The sequence below is a fragment of the Cupressus sempervirens genome, chromosome 7, assembly GCF_028749045.1.
Source record: "Cupressus sempervirens isolate cs-2001-9-10 chromosome 7, ASM2874904v1, whole genome shotgun sequence".
NCBI lineage: Eukaryota > Viridiplantae > Streptophyta > Pinopsida > Cupressales > Cupressaceae > Cupressus > Cupressus sempervirens.
The window spans coordinates 830,775,953-830,793,857 of NC_143124.1; the positions used below are offsets into that span (position 1 = coordinate 830,775,953).

At 30.4% G+C, this 17,905-nt stretch overlaps 1 long non-coding RNA gene across 5 annotated transcripts; it reads right to left on the bottom strand.

Annotated features, from left to right (window-relative positions):
• Positions 1-2,413: 2,413 nt before the first annotated feature.
• On the bottom strand, positions 2,414-7,771 carry LOC149549955 (uncharacterized). 5 transcript variants are annotated; one of them, XR_016354154.1, is made up of 5 exons: positions 7,521-7,771; positions 7,150-7,246; positions 5,812-6,000; positions 3,013-3,058; positions 2,414-2,883 (listed from the first exon to the last, which is right to left on the bottom strand). It is a non-coding gene; the product is annotated as an uncharacterized LOC149549955 (long non-coding RNA). The 5 variants fall into 5 exon arrangements; XR_016354152.1 differs by having other exon boundaries at positions 2,414-3,058; XR_016354156.1 differs by having other exon boundaries at positions 3,193-6,000; positions 7,150-7,686.
• Between the last annotated feature and the right edge of the window lie 10,134 nt (positions 7,772-17,905).

Below are 17,905 nucleotides of genomic sequence, written 5' to 3' on the forward strand. Positions count from 1 at the left end.
CTTCAAAAAGAATTACACAAAACAAACTTTTTGTGCTTAATTTTTAAATTACGTGATTGATTCTATGCAATTTATAAGCTTTTTTCTAGTGAATTGTTTGAATCTATTGAGCACTAATTATAAGATATTTCTATTTATAAAAATAATCAATTTTAAAAACTTATTTATAGTTTTATTATAAAAATAACCATTGGTTCTACTCTACTTATGTTTAATTAATAATAATAATTAGTTTAATAATAAATTTAGTTTATTTTTCATGAAGGCTCATGCAATATTTTGCAAATACTTGCTTCAAGTGCACCATAAGTCTGGTAGCATTATATATATATATATATATATATATAGAATGTATAACTTCCATCTAATGTTTTTTCTTTACATTTAAATTTCATTGAAATATTTAGTGCTAGGAATTGCTCTCGATACAAAATAAATATAATTAAAAAGATAAAAATAAAGATAATTAAAAGGACAAAAAAGCCAAAAGCTATATAAAATGTACCAAAATGTTCAACTTTTTGTTTATCTCACCATTTGAAAAATATAATTACAATCATTTAAAATATAATTAAAATATATCAAATTATGGAAATTTTTAATATTATTTTAAATATATTAATATTATATTATAAAAAATAAATAATACAATTCTTTTTAAACTAAAATTTTATATTTAAAAGATTTTAAAATAGAATATGAACATTAATATGAGTTGAAGAATTTTTTAAAAAAATTATTTTGTAAGAAATAATATTTTATATTTGATATTTTTAATATTACTAAATTATTAATCTAGTAAAATAAAAATAAAAAATTTAATTGATGTAAATACTTTTAAAAATATTTAATCTAAAAATTATATTTATGATATATAAGTATGAAAAATTAAATTATTATCAACTAACAAGTAAATTAATTAATTAATATCTAAGAATATAGAAATTTTTTAAGTAATGAAAATATTTATTAAAAATAAATTTAATCAACATTTTAAAATTCACTTTGAAGGCATTTTATACTAGCATATAATATCACATGTAATAATTTGTTTAAACTAACTCTATTTATAAATAGAACTTTATAGTTAAAAATAATTTTATTTATTATTAATTTAGGTAAAACAATTCTACCTCTAATTTTAATTTATATAATGATTAATATTTTATTTATTTTTAATTTATATAAAATAAATCTATTTATAAAACAAGCAATGCATGAATATTTGTTATCGTATTTTCTTATTATGCATGAATTTATTGTATTTTTTCTTATTATGATGCAGTTTGATTAGTAAATGAAATGTTTTTCTATGATTCGTGAATTGATTTTCTCATGATTTCCAAGAAAGTAGGAACACAAATGAAGGTAAGAATTAAAAATAGTTTAATAACTTAAATATTTTTATATATAAATAGTTATGTTATTCTTTTTAACTAAAAGAAAGTAAAAATTTATTCAATGCTAAATAAATATAATAAAAATGACAAAAGCTAAATAAAATGTACCAAATTTTTGAACTTAATTTTATCTTCTTAATTTTGTCTTAGCATTTAAAAAATTAAATTACAATCATTTAAAATATAATTAATATTTTTTTTATTCCAAATAGTTTTATTATTCATTACTATTAAAATTAATCAAATTATGAAAAATATTTATGTTATTTTAAATATATTAACATTATAATATAAAAATAAATAATATAATTCTTTTCAAATAAAGAATATGTATTAAAAATTTTAAAAAATAGAATGTGAACATTAATATCAATTGAAGAATACAAAAATATATATTTTTTAAATTTTGTAAGAAATAATATACTTTATATTTGACATTTTAAAATAAATAGAGTTAAGATATTGTTTTATCTGCAATATTACTAAATTATTAATTTGGTAAAATAAAAATAAAATAAATTTAATTGAAATAAATATTTATGGTATATAAATATGAAAAATTAAATTAATATCAACTAACAAGTAAATTAATTAATTAATATCTAAAAATATAAATTTCTTTTTAAATAATTAAAATATTTATTAAAAATAAATTTAATCAACATTCTAAAATTGTACTTTGAAGGCATGACTCCCTTATAATAGCGATAAAATTGCCTAAACTAACAATATCACAGGCACTCGAGAGTCTAAATACGCCGATATCTCCTAAACACGTGTTGAAAACATGGGAGTGATATCTTAGCATGATTTAATAAAGAAGTTTTTTGCACGTATTAAACATATTATATTTTTTATATTTGCAAAGAATTGAATTGCATAGTCTTTAAGAGAGGCATAATGGTTGGAACATCTACCGTAATTCAAATATAAAAAAATATTTGGAAAATCAACTGTATATATTTTTGAATTAATATTTGCTCGGTTATCTATGATAATGACCAGAGACTGAGTGATCTGTAGATAACTGAAATTCAAATTTTGATTGATGAATACAATCAATTTCAGAAATAATCTTCTGAAAAACTAAGGTGGGAAAAAGGAGAACACAGCTGGTGGAATAGTGCAAAATACCATTGTAATGTTGGAACATTGAATATGATATTACATGGATAAAGAAGGACATGGGATAAAGAAGACGAGCAAAATCCCTGATATTATTAGATATAGTACTAGTCACCAGCCATTTCCTTCTCTATACAATAGTCACAGCTCTCAACTTCAAGCCCTTCATTTGCATCAACAGGGAATTTAGAACTTAATTAGTTATACACATTGTCATTTAACAATCTGTGTGAGAAAATGTATAATTCACACCACAAACTTTCATAGGGTTTGTCCGAATCGGTGCAGACTGTTGCCCAATCTTTTGTTCAAGCTCAGCATTTCAAACCTAGTGGATATCTTCATCAGCCTTGACACCCTGAAATCTATTGCTCCCATAAGCATTTCTAAGTTAACTTTTATGTAATTAAACTACTTAGCATGGTAAACATTTCCAGCAGACATTTGTCATATTGAAAAATACATTTGTTCAGGACACAAGATTTACATGCAAGATATTACAAAATCAGTTGCACACCTTTCCAAAAGTAATCCTGCCATAAATCCAAAAAATAAATGATCAGATTGGTACCTAAAAAACTCGTTCAGAACTCTCAACTTTGAAATAGAGAACAAATCTTCAAAGAAAATTGAATTATGATTGGATGTCCCAATATGAACTAATTACCGTTTAAGAGCAGGAGTTTGGAACGATAATGTTAGGAATTCCACTCTCTCCTTATCTGCGAATCTTAGCCGATTGAATTTCTCGATACAATGGCTCATAATTACGAATTTATTGATATAATATCCACCTAGGCAATGTTTGGGACGACTGATTGAAATAGGCAGCGACCTCATTCTATAAATTTGTTTGGATTGGAATTCATAAAAGAAAACGGCAAAGGCAGTGAAATTGTTTAGCGTAGTGTTAATTACAGTTTTTATTTGTTATTGTTAAACATAAAAAATTTGGGTGCCTTTGCAAAAGTAGTTTTTCTTTCTTTCTTTTTTCGGTGGGAGAATTTGAGGACAGAATGGAGTATTGGACAACTTTGAATGAACTAAATGCAATTCCCTCTATGTTATGACTTTGGTCGATGACCTTTATCTGTTTGAATTATTTGGCAACTGCAGTGTAGGAGATTCAACAATAGAACCATACATTGATTGTTGGTCATCATGTTCTATGATCTGATGCCAAACACAATGTGCTGCGCACAATAAAAATATATTGTATTCCAATCACTGTGATTTCAAATGAATACATAGTGTCTTTTTATTTATAGGCAAGTGTACAATATTCTAGAGAAATCTAGCATTAGCCGACAAAACAAAATATCTACAAATTTCTGCAAAATACTACAGCCAACTCAGCCAACTCAGCTAACTCAAACTTCTGGAAAATACTTGAGCCGACACAACCTAAACCTAAACCTAATAATGTAAAAACATCTAATGTCGGACAATTAATTCTAAATTAGTTGAAGCTCTAGAGAATAATTTCAGGTTGTAAACTTTCAAAATTGAATATAGGGCAGTATTTGATCTTGAAAGAGTAAATTATAACATTGTAAATAGCTAGGTGACTTGTGAAATGGATCAACTACTCTCCCTTTGGTTGAGCCTTAAACTTAGAAATAGGAAAGGTATAAAACCATTCAACCAAGGTTAGCTTTAGGGCTTGAAGTTCGCAACAAAACAATTTTTGTTTTAATTGGCCTAGAGGTTGGATTATCTTTTTGTTTACTAGCTTGGTAATTGTGTTATTTATGCAAGCCAGTCAAAAGGTTTTGACTGGAGTATTTTGGCAATACATGTTGGTCCGGAGAGGAGGCAGCAAGAAGAACTGTGCTGGCAATAAGCATTAATATGACCTTAGAGAGGGTTTGGGAATACGCTGAAGTAGTTCATTGAATTCCTTCTGTTGTGGTGACTTGTTTGAATGTGTAATAATTGTGATATTTTTATCAGGATTTAACTGTGTAGTTTTTGAGTCAAACTCAATGACCCACATATCATGAGTAGCGATTCACACATGAATCCATCTCTCATGAGAGTAAATGGAACACTTAACAATTATTGAATCTAGGTGATGCTCACAGAGGTGAAGTACAGGACATTTCGGGAGGTTACCTATTTTAGTACTACTCCAACTTGAGTATTACAACTGTCGTGTAATAGCTGTCTATGTATGCCTCTAGAGACCCAAAGTTTCTCTAGCCTGCACCTTTCAACATATAAACTGAATTGGAGTGTTGTGTAATAGCTGTCTATGTATGCCTCTAGAGGCCCAAAGTTTCTCTAGCCTGCGCCTTTCAACATATAAACCGAATTGGGTAAACCAGGGGAGGTAGTGATGGTACAACAAATGAGCATATATATTACGGAGAGACTTATGCTGCAAAGTCAGAGAGCTGCAGATCTATGAAATGAGGTTGGGATTGTGATCTTGATGTCCTCCGAATAGATACTTCGTCGATGGAAAAAATATATGAATATAATAAGCAATAAAAATTAAAAAGAGATTATAGTTCAATTAATTGGATATAATTGATGGAACTAAGGTATATTTGCTGATTTAATCTATTTACAAAGGTTCAATTATTTAAAACTATGATGTCAAAGATAAGACTAAGATCATGTTACTAACTTTAAAGTTTGATGACTAAACATAGCTACTGTAGTGCAGTGATGTACCCACATACTTCATGAAGTCAACAGTAATACAGGATTCCAAGGGTTTAATGTCAATGAGATTACATCACGGAAATGCCATAGCTATCAGGCATCTGATCATTAAACGCAGAGTAAGCAGTGGTGAACCACTTCGGGCTTCCACAAAGGTTGGGAAACCAGAAGAAGTCTGACAATATACTCTCTTAGAGAATCGAGAATTTTGAGAACTTTGGAACCCAATTGAGGTTTGTCGGGTGCCTAACAAATTTAAATAAGAAGAGACAAGAAATCAGTCTGTATAATTTTTAGATCCTAGAATATGGATCCATCAAGAGAAAGAAGGCATTCCAAATTATAAAATTACAAAACTCTCTGTACAAGAGTATGTATATTAAGCTGAAATTCAAACAAAATGGTTGATCTATTTACAATAGAATGAAGCTTTTTTATACACTTCGTTAGGTCAGGGTAACAACTCATGCATTCACAATAGCTCCACCTGAAACCATAAGAACATCATGGTCACTGAAAAAGAAATATGTTTTTTTAGGAGGGAGTACCAACTCATGTATTCACTGTATAAATAGGAATTAAGAGAAAGAAACAAGTGGTATGTATAAAAGAATACCATTGGGATGAAGCACTTAGCCAGTGAAATAGGAAGAATCTTCATATGCATGGAAAATGTAGGATGGAGCCACTTCATCAGGCTGTCCAACTCTTCTCATTGGCACTTTCTCTACAAAAGCCTCAATACTCTTCTCATCAGTTACAGATGCTGGTATTAATGGAGTCCATGTTGGTCCTGGCCCTACTTCTGCAACATTAATAATATTGTCACAATCTATCTCTTCCTTTGAAGAAACAATTTGAAAATAGTTTCAATCCATCAAGATAATTTGAATTTCACAAAGATAATATGAGACTAAACTATCATTTTATCTTGCCTTGTACCACCCTTGTAAAAATTAGAAAATAAAAACAGAACCGACCAGACACATTCAACGCCCCACAAAAGAAATAGGAATGATTTTCAGAAATAGGAATGAGTTCAACTGAAAATAGTTTTACACTATCTAAGTAGGTCAGATACTCTGTGTGGACCTACATGCTGAAAATTCTATATTATTACAAACACAATTATTGAGCAAGCCTTATAAAGCGGGATGGAGAAATAGCAGAAAAACCTACTGATCAAAACTGGGGTGAAACGATTTTTGGGCATTGTAGTTTCTTTTTCTTTATCTTTTTAGAAACATGAGGCATACAACCTTAAGTAGCTAGCTGTACATACAGAGTATGTAAAAATCCTCACAGCATTGCATAGGTATATACACAAAATGTACTACAATCATCGATAGGATATACATAGAAAAAATACAAGGATTGACTATATATGTTCAAAAGGCGTTGTGTAACAGGATATAGGGATTTACTTACAATATTGGATAGTAATACATACAAAGCACGTGAGGATATTACATACTTACCAGCAGTTGAATTATAGCTTTGAGACCCAGATGCAAAAGCTAAGTGGACTTCTGATGTGAGGTCAAGAGATGTTCTAAAGATTTGTTTATGGTTAACATGTAATCTACAAGAATACATTTTAACAGTATTTTAAAAATATGTTTTCCTTTGGTGAAAAAAGATTCAGAAAGCCTTGATTGAAATTAACGAGTACAGAAACATCTCCCTCAAGATCTATCCAGGCAATGGGCATAAACATGGAAAACATGTTGCCACTATTTTTGCAGAAATAATCAGGCTGATAAGCAACACTAGGGTTCAATGAATTGTTTCGAACACCATCTTAGTAAAATGAAGACAAATCAGGAATGGGGGGAAATAAAAACTCTAGACTGAGAGAGGCACTCAGATAGCAAACTATAATATGAAGAGAACAGAGCATTGTCCTAATTTTTTTTGAATCACTATGGGGTGTGAAATGACATTCGTGCCATACCTTACAGACGCATATAGGATACCCTGAATCTTCCTTCTGAGATGTGGTCTCTGTAGTCTCCTGAACCTTTTTATTTTTTAACACATTCAACAAATAGCTGCCAAAGGAAAAACCAAGGTAATGATTAACGAGTTTTAGCGTAATATCTCTATTATTGTGGTTGAATGCCCTGTAACCTAAACAAATGAGCAGGGCCTACAAAACTGAGCACGTGGCTCACCTGCATGAAGCAAAAACATGCAAGGAAGCCATCTGCTAATCCCATGTGCGCTTACAAGAACCTAAGCGGCCTTTGCAAAAGTAGGCTAATGAATATGCTTTTTGATGACTTCTTGCCAATACACCAGATGTTCTCGCCTGCAAAATGGTACCTATTCCCAATGATGTCATTTGGACTTTCTTGCCTCCTTGTGCATGGAAATCTACCCAAGCCTACAAAGCTCACCATAAAAATGTGACAACGATAATCATTAAGGAGATTGCACATTACTATAGCTCTGTGAAACTAACAAACAAACGTCATTGGCTGTTAGAACAAAAGATTAATCACGGTTTATGTGCTAGCCCTGGGCATTAGTTCTCAGGAATTAAAGAATAATTAAAAAGGCCAGAATTTCTTACATTATCTAGAATTTTAGACATCTAGGTACGCATCGAGACACCCTTGTTGCTTTATCAAGTCAGCAAGTGCTGCATGGAGGTCAATTTCAGCTTTTTCACCATTTAAGCTTGGTAACTAAATATAGTTTTGAAGCAATATTTTATCCATTGTACAAAGGCTTCGAGTTTACCATTTTCAACCAGGCCTTCAAATGCTTAGATTAGCATTTTAAAATGACCATATTTGTATTGTGCTTACTACAAGAACACTTAAGAAAACAATGTTAAGTACCTTATACACAAAAAAAATGACGTCTTTTTTATGGCTTGTTTATTGCCTCCATTCCTCTAGAGGATACATCAACACGAACTGCAAAAATCTAATATCTATAATTCATTCAATTGTTCCTTTGTACAAGGAGAACCTCACAAATAGTCAAGAGCTCATGTATTCAATTATTGAACAAACTTGGTCTTCATTTAAGTCTTGTACAAGAGAGGGGATCAAGCTCTTCTAGAGCTCATAATGCATATGCAAGATAACATTCTTAATCTCTTTGTTATTGTAGTTGATGCTCCTTCTACATTTTTAAGGACAGTTCATTATCATCTATGATTAAAGGGATCTTCTTGCCTAATGAGGTCGACCTCTAGAACATTTAGTTTGCAAATGATACAACCATCCTTTTAGAGTTCATAGAAGATAATATTAATCATCTCATGATTAAAGTAAACTTATTTTGTGTTTCATAATCCTCTTAATATTGGGGTATTAAGGACATGTAGGCATGTATTAAAAGGAAAAAGGAAGTTAGGGAAATGGAATAATAACTATGAAAGCTTAAATATTTGTCAGAAATTTTTATCTACTTATACCACTTATTATACATCTTCTTGGTTATTCAATCAAAATCGATTTAACTACATTTAGAATCGTGGATTTTATTTGGCCATATGGTAGAGGACACAATAAATCAAATACAGTCAAATGGGAGTTGCACTATGAATAAAGACATTGGAGGGTTTGGATTAAAAGATCTAAGAATTCAAGGAATCTTAGTTGCAGTCAAATAGATTGTCAAGGCAACTCAAGGATATGAGTCTTTGAAGATCCTTATCAGACACAATATCAGTAGAGCTACTCGCATCAAGGCCAAATACGAGAAAAAACTTCATTTGAATGATCTTTTGTCGAGCAACATGGATCTAAAAGTAGTTGGATCCAATGTATTTAGATCAATCTGGAAATGTCGAACTACCACCAAGCATTTAATCGACAATAAGGCTTTAATTTATGATTTAAAAATTTGTTGTGAAAGATCTATCTAGTGGACTTGTCTACTAAGAAAATAGGGTAAAAGCATAGATTTATGTCACCTTTTAGGATGCCAAAACCTATTTTAGTTAAATCTCATTTCTCTATCAAAACTCAATTTTTTTCAAAAACTAGAAATACCCTTTTATATATCTTAGATTCAATATCATCATTATATAAATTTCAAAGTGTTTTGATTAGTTATAATATGTTATAATTTCAAAATATTATAAGTTGTTATTTTAACATTCTAGAAGATGCTCCCTTGGAAAAGAAAAAAAAATTGGTAAACATATAAAAAAATTAAAAAGTATATTGATCTCTAGAGGAGAGAATCCTCCTCAGGAATATGTAGTTTTTTTTGAAAAAGGTGTAGATTTGATAAGGAAGTTTTGATGGGAGGAAAAAACTGTTGGATTCTGATAAGGTCGAACTTGAATACTTATAACAAAAAAAATATACATCAAAAATAATTATTTCTTATTTTTTTCCTTAGCTATACCTGTCATCTATAAGATATTTTCAAATTAGAAAAAAAAAAAAGATTATTTGCATATATATACTTGTTTGATGTGAACTACACCCTATATTTTTTATAGTTGAAAAAGGGACTTTAAAATTTGAAAATAACACGAATAAATTCTTACTCAAAAAAATTATAAAAATTATAGGCATTAAATTCATCCAATTCTACATATTCCATCAGTTTACATCATCTTCAAATTCTAAACACAAATACCATTTTTTATGTCATAAAAGTTGAGCAGTTGCATTATGATATCCTTTTTCTTTATAAAAGGTGACACAAATTTGTGCTTTTACCAAAAAACCCTAGCTCTATCTAAGAGGGTTCAACCATATCTTGGAATAATAAAGGAATTTAAAATGTTTTTGAGATATCATCCAAAATAATGAGCTCATTAGTTAGCAACACTTATAGAACCAATTTGATCTATCACAAATCCAATTGAGGACATACAACATGATTGGAGAATCTTGTGAGGTGTTAAACCTACCAAAACATTTGTATATTGATATGGTGAGGGTGGATTCTATTAAGATGACAAAGTATGGTGTTTTGCTCACTGTACGGTGAAACAATTTGAAGACATGATTGAAATAATGGTACACCATACACTAGTGTGAGGTACAGTACAATGAAACACCATTCTATGTTAGGGTTTTTCAATTTTAACATGATGAGTACAGTGAAGTATGTATGGTCATCTAGTTGAGTGCCACCAAAGGAGTCTAGAGTGACTAAAGCATCTGTGTGACCAAAACTTTATAGAGTAATTGAAGCATCCGCATGAACGAAACATTAGCGTCACCAAAGGGATGGTAGACGGTTCTGTAACATAATTATTTCTTTACCAAATTCTATAATGAATTTGTAGGATGTATTAATGGCTACAAGATTCGTAAAAAAGACATAATGTTGGAAATCAAGTTGATTGAAAATGCAATCTGAGCCTGTGAAAATCCGGAGTTGTATGTAAATTGTTTACTGTAATACAAAAGTTTGCTCGGGGTTTTGAGTGGCCAATTTTTTCCAAGAAAGGTTTCCCACATTAAACTTTGTTTTCTTTGTGTCTTGCATCTGACATGTTTGATAATTTTATTTACTTGCACATCACTGCAATTTTGCTCTTACATGTTTCCCTATTAATATGGCATTTGGAAAGCATTTTTGCACTGTTGCTTTCCTAACAAGTGATATTAGAGCCTGGCCAATTGTATTATCCTGTCGGATAGGGTTTGGTTTTTTGTGCCAATTTGGTTTCAGTGGGAGTTTGCAATTTTTTGTATGTGAATTGAGATGACGAGTACATCAAGACAAGTGGACATTGAAAAGTTCAATGGCACCAACTTTGAGTTGTGGAAGCTTAAACTAGAAGATCTACTAGTTGATCAAGATTTGTGGACTTTCGTGTTTGGCATTAAGCCTTAAGGCATGAAATAAGAAGATTGGGAACTAATGGATCAAAAGGCCAAAGGATAGATAACACTAAGTCTAGCAGACTCAGTTTTATTGAATGTCCATGACTAGAAAACTACGCATTCCTTGTGAAAAAAATTAGGAGACATTTATCAGGGAAGATCCTTGGTAAATAAGGTTTTTTTAAGGAAGAAATTGTACTCCTTGAAGATGGATGGAGGAACGGTTGTGGAAAATCATTTAAACTCATTTAATATGGTGATTGCACAGTTAATAGCTATTGGTATGTCTGTTGATGAAGAAGATCGGTGCATGTTACTATTATGCTCATTGCCTAATTCATGGGATCATTTGGTAATGGCCATTGAAAGTACGACTACCAAGTTGAAAATGGATGAAGTAGTTGTTGCAGTTCTATCCGAGGAGATGCAAAAGAAGTCCTTTGAGGCAGCCAAAGAATCTCTAAGTGTACAAGGCAGATCTAAGGACAAAAGTAAGAAGAAGATCACAAAGTCAAAGTCTCAAGAGTGATATGCCACTCCTAGAAAGAAGTCCAAGGTGAAGTGTTGGAATTGTGGGCAGAAAGGTCATATCTGTAGGGATTGCAAGGAGGAGAAAAAGAAAAAGAGGAAATATACTTCTGACACTGAGTCTTCTCAAAGTGACACTAAAGCCTTCATAGCAGCCTTAGCAATTGCATCTGATGATGTATGGTTGGTGGATTTAGAAGCATCATTCCACATGACGTCTCACAAAGAATGGTTCTCAAAATATGAACCGTACAATGGTGGAAAGGTGTTCTTGGTGTGTAATTCCACATTGGAAATTTTTGGTTGAGGAAGAGTTAGAATTCAGTTTCTTGATGGAAGAGTAAAGGGAATTGATGAAGTGCTTCACATACCCATTTTGGCTCGAAACTTACTTTCTGTCAACAAGTAAAATGATGTCAAAGTTTAGGTAACATTTTTCCATGGTGGTTGTAAGATGACTAGGGGTTTAATTATTTTAGCTAAGGGTGAACACATTGGAACATTGTATAAGTTAGACGCAAAACCTGTATGTTGTAATAGCATCTCTATCAAGTATGATAAAATTAATATGGCAACACATGGTGTAAATGCAATGGAAGTTAAACTTTTTGCAGAGAAAACAATGCTCTAGCATTATAGGCTTGGCCATATTGATGAGAAAGGTTTAAAAACCTTGAATAATAAAAACTTGGTTGAGGGTTTGGTTGATTGTAACCCTAAATTTGATTTTTGTGAATATTGCATCTATGGAAAGCAAAATTGTGTTTAGTTTTATTCCAGTTCTCAAAAATCTTCTGGTTTGTTGGACTATATTCACTCTAATGTATTTGGTTGTAACGCCCCGCCAAGGGATCCAAAAGAATTAACTTAAAGTTTCACTAAGTTTGCTAAACATTTTTTTAAAAGTAAGAATGTATAACATACACATCAAACACATAGTAGCGGAAGCAATAACATGTAATCATCGACCAACATACATTGCAAGTTACATTTTTTAAAGATCCCAAGACGTTGAGTCACATTTAAATTTAATTAATTCTAAGTCAATCAACTATCACATACATATGAAAGAATAATCAGAAAGTTCCATGTCCATAATATACATTTGATCCGAATGCCTCTTGGCAAATTAATTCGGAATGCTCAATCATCCACTGTACAAGTCACAGGGTATGAAAGGCTTAAAAGAATATACATATGTAAAGATAAAGATACAACATCCTCAAATCCATGATACAAAGTACAATAAAAATATATGAAACTATTCACCATACATGATACATCCATACATCCATAATGATAAAACATCTATCATAAAATCTAACTATCCATCATAATAATCCAAGAACATAGTGAAGGTAAATGCCAATCACAAACACTCCAGCCACGGTGACCACAGAACGGATCTCAATGGTAAGAGTAAAAAGCACTACCACCCGACCGCGTGGAACCTAAATGGTCCACTCCCACCGCGCTGAGGAGATAGTCTCAAGTCCCAAACAAGGTATCAAAACACAAAACACAAGTACTCTCTAAGTCTGGAAATCCTAAAAGTATACTAACTCAAGGGTTCCAACATAGATAGACATCTAGACCCAGAGGCACCACAAAGACACGTAGGAAACCTAATATGCAAGCGGGAAAGTGTCATCGCAAAAGTCACGTAGAAGTTACCCGAGCAATCCCTTAGGAATCTCGGGTCCCTACTGATCCTGCGGCCACTAGTATCCTCTCGTACTGACGAGGCATACTATGGAGTGCAAGGTCGTAACCAAGCGTTCTCTCTACCCCATCCTAGTCTGTACTAGCACTCAAGGCATGGGAGAGAACATACAATTATCTTATTAGGTTCATTTTCCCTTATTTAGTGTAAATGTTTTCACTTATTAAAACAACTTACAATGGGTTACTCCAGGCAGCCTCTTAGGGCCCCGATCCCCATTGCAAGCCACTTCCCGACTCTACACATAGATAACCTACCCTAGGCTCATGAAAATACAAATCAAGAATCATAATAAAACCACCTCAGTCCTATATGAGCAACTGAAAAGACATCATAAAAGATAAGCCACAAAACTACATCAGTTCTTCATGAGCAACAGATAAGCACCAAATAATAATCATATGACCACGACAGTTCTCTATCAGCAACTGAAGGCATCAATGATAAAACACAAAATCCAATGGTTCTCCAATGAGCAACCAGGAAGTATCCCAATAGTAAATTACAATACTGATCGAAGACTCCAAAATGGTCAAGTCAAAACATGACATCATCAAGAACATAACAAACACTTCAGTCCTCTCAAGCGACCGAAAAGCAATCCAAGTATAACTGATCGAGACTCAAAAATGGTTATCAAATATAACTGATCGATGACTCAAAAATGGTTAAGTCAAGTATCTCAAATACGTACATCTCAGCTTCACACAAGGAAACTGGAAAGCAATAACAAACAGTAAATACAATCATATCATAGAGCACTTCATCACATTACCATGGTCAGGTTAAGAAAGATCGAGTCCAAATCATCATGACATCACATTCACAACCCCGAGCCTCTAGTAACAACCTAAACTGGTCAACGCTAAACCAACCCCAAAACACTCAAAGCACAAGGACAACATCAAAGTCTCAGAGATTGGATTTGAAAGTATATTATTGAGTTAAGGTAAGGTTTATGTTTCAGTTTAACGTCGAATTCAAGTAACTAGGTTTTCATAACTACCCCTTACGATTAACCCAATTCTATAATAACTTCCATTAAGTCAATATTCCAAATCTACCATTTAATCAATTAATATTCATTATTAATTAACTTTAATTAAACTAATTTCAATTAATTTAATCAATAATCACTGTTCTTAATTACTTATTTTAATATCTACATTAATTACTAATTTATTAATATTTATCAAAAAATCAATTAATAAATTAATACTTACATAAAAAAAACTATATTAAATGCATTAATATTTAATTATTAAATATTAATAAAGATTATTATTAAAACATTATTAAATAAATAAAAAACATATTAAAATTTATTAATAAAAGTTTTAAATATTAATAAAAAACCCTTTTTAATAACATTAATTTAATTATAAAAAAAAAATGAATATAAAAAAAAATTGCGTAATTTTTTTAAGCCCACCGGCTTATACACAAAGGCCGCCTGCGGCCTGCCACAGAGGACTGCGGCCGCCGGCAGTACTCTGTACTGCCGCTGTCGCAGTACTCTGCGACAGGGACGACAGAGCTGCCGGAGCGGTACGGGGGGGGTGTGGATATTCCCGCCCCCTCCCATTAATATTAAAAAAAAATTTATTATTATTATTTTTTTTTTTAATATTTTTTTTTTTTATTTTATTTTTTATTTTTTATTTATTTTATTTTTTTATTAATTTTTTTTTTTTTTTTTTAACATTCACATATGTAATCTAATAGAGAAAACAATATTAACTATTCAAATTTTCAATCTATAATTTTAAATTTTTTTTTTTTTTTTTTTTTTTTAAATTTAAAATTCAACCCTTCCCCGTTCAAATCTAAATTTCTTTAATCTATCGAACAAGGATTCATGATCACTCTTTTAATCTCTACGTATGTCGAATATATTGACAAGCATTTAATAATTTACAATATTGAAATATTGAAGCTTTCATCACAAAAAATTCAAATGTACAATCCACAAACACGAAGAAGACAGGAAAGAGAAATTACGTATTTAATCAACAATCAAAGCACAAGACCCTACCTGGTCCTGATGCTAACATGAAACCCCCGAAAAACTGTGAGAGAATTTGCTCCTCTTCAATTACTTTTCTCTAAAAATCTTTCCTAGAATTCCTCTTCTGAAATTCGCTTCCAAAAGTTGTCTCCCAAAATTTCTGTCTTCCCCAAATTCCTTGTTCCCATTTGTGTCCCAATTCGTGTCCCTCAAAAATGAACCCCCAAAGTTGTGATAAGCAATTTATCCTCAAATCGGGGCACTAATTGTACGTTTACCCGAGAAGACTCTTTGCACAACTCAGTTAACTCCTAATTAACCTTTATTATCTTTTCTTTTATTTTGCATTCAACTTTCATGCACATTAAGTTAAATTATTAAATAACTTTATTTAATATTCCACTTGACTTCTATTTTTAATCTTTATTACTTTTAATCTCATGCGCACTTTATGAAATTAAAGTAACATTATTATTTTCACTTATTTTTTTATCTTTTAATAAATTTCTTTTATTTAATCTTATGCATAAGTCATGCGAACTAGAATCTTTTATTAAATAATTATATTTTCACTTTTTAAATTATTTTAGAAACTAAATTGATAAAAATATTTATTAACTCAAATAATAATAATATTTAGCATTTATTTAAAAATGAACTCTAAATATATTATTATTAAATTAACTAAATATTATCACGTTCTAAATTTAGACTTAAAGCTTTTATCTCCAAATTTAATTCCTTTCATTTAATTAATTTCTCAATTTAAATAAAAATAATTAAATATTAAAATGTCATAATAATCTTCTATTAAATTAAATCATTAATTAATCGTTTTAATTAATTTCTTTTATATTTAAACTCATGCTTAGATCATGCGATCTAGAAACCTTTAATAATTTAATATCTTTTCCACTTTTAATTTATTTAAGAAACTTTAATTGATAAAATATTTATTAATTCAATTAATAATATTTAGCATTTATTTAAAAATGAACTCTAAATATATATTATTATTAAATTAACTAAATATTATCACGTTCTAAATTTAGACTTAAAGCTTTTATCTCCAAATTTAATTCCTTTCATTTAATTAATTTCTCAATTTAAATAAAAATAATTAAATATTAAAATGTCATAATAATCTTCTATTAAATTAAATCATTAATTAATCGTTTTAATTAATTTCTTTTATATTTAAACTCATGCTTAGATCATGCGATCTAGAAACCTTTAATAATTTAATATCTTTTCCACTTTTAATTTATTTAAGAAACTTTAATTGATAAAATATTTATTAATTCAATTAATAATATTTAGCATTTATTTAAAAATGAACTCTAAATATATATTATTATTAAATTAAATAAATATTATCACATTCTAAAATTATACTTAAAACTTTCATTTCCAAATTTAATACTTTTTATTTAATTAATTTCTCAATTAATTAAATATAATTAAATATTAAAATATCATAATAATTTTCTATTAAATTAAATCATTAATTAATCCTTTTAATTAAACTTAATTAATAGAAAATACATCAAGGACTCATAAAGCAACATATGAAAACCCATCATAGAAGAACACATACTAAATCAAACAAAAAGGGTTATAATCACGAAATAACATCATTTGATGCATTCGAAGGGTACTTAACTCAGATACTTGTCCTAATTATCAATTAGGAAAATTGGCTAAAGGGTTTAGGATTTGGACTTAAGAGTTTATCTCCCCTCTCTTACCATTGAGATAATGCGATAGGGTACGCTCATCCTGGCAATTCAGGGAAGTCGATACCCGGTACTTGCAACCTGCATAAAATCCACGCATGTACAAACACAATATTCTAAGCTAAACAGACAATGGCAGGAAGTGGTGCATCGTGTAGATCCTGACTAGCAGGTGACTACGACTCCCTTCCTTAACCACATCAGAAACACCATACATAAAGAAAACAAAAACGCACACCATACACATGCAGTATGGGGTAAGTATCCATAAGAAAGCACATGTGATAATAAACCATATAACTAATCATCATTGATAATTGAAAACATTGAATAATCATCATACATGCATGAAATATAGAGTACCAAGTAATCTCATCATATAATAAACTGAGTGTAAAACAACATCTGATAATCTCTCAAATAATAATACTGATCATCAAACATAAATTGGCCTAAAAGAGTTTGGCAAGGATGACAGAAATGCGACTTAGGGGCAGGCACTACATTGGTCTTGTGGATGTTCCTTATTTGTCTAAGTCAAGATAGTATGTATCATTTATTGATGATTATTTGAGAAGAACATTCATTTATTTTTTTGAAGAACAAATTAGAAGTGTTCAGTCATTTAAAGGAATTTAAAAACCTTGTTGAAAACCAGACTGGGAGAAAGACTAAATTTTTAAGGATGAATAATGGTGGTGAGTTTTACAATGCAAATTTTGACAAATTTTGTGTAGATCATGGCATTAAGAGGCATAAGATGAAACCTTATACTCCACAACAAAATGGGGTAGCAAAAAGGATGAATTAGTTGTTAATGGAGAAAGCAAGGAACATGTTGGGAAGTGCTAGTCTTGAACATAAGTTTTGGGCCAAAGCAGTGGCAACATCGTGTTACTTTTTGA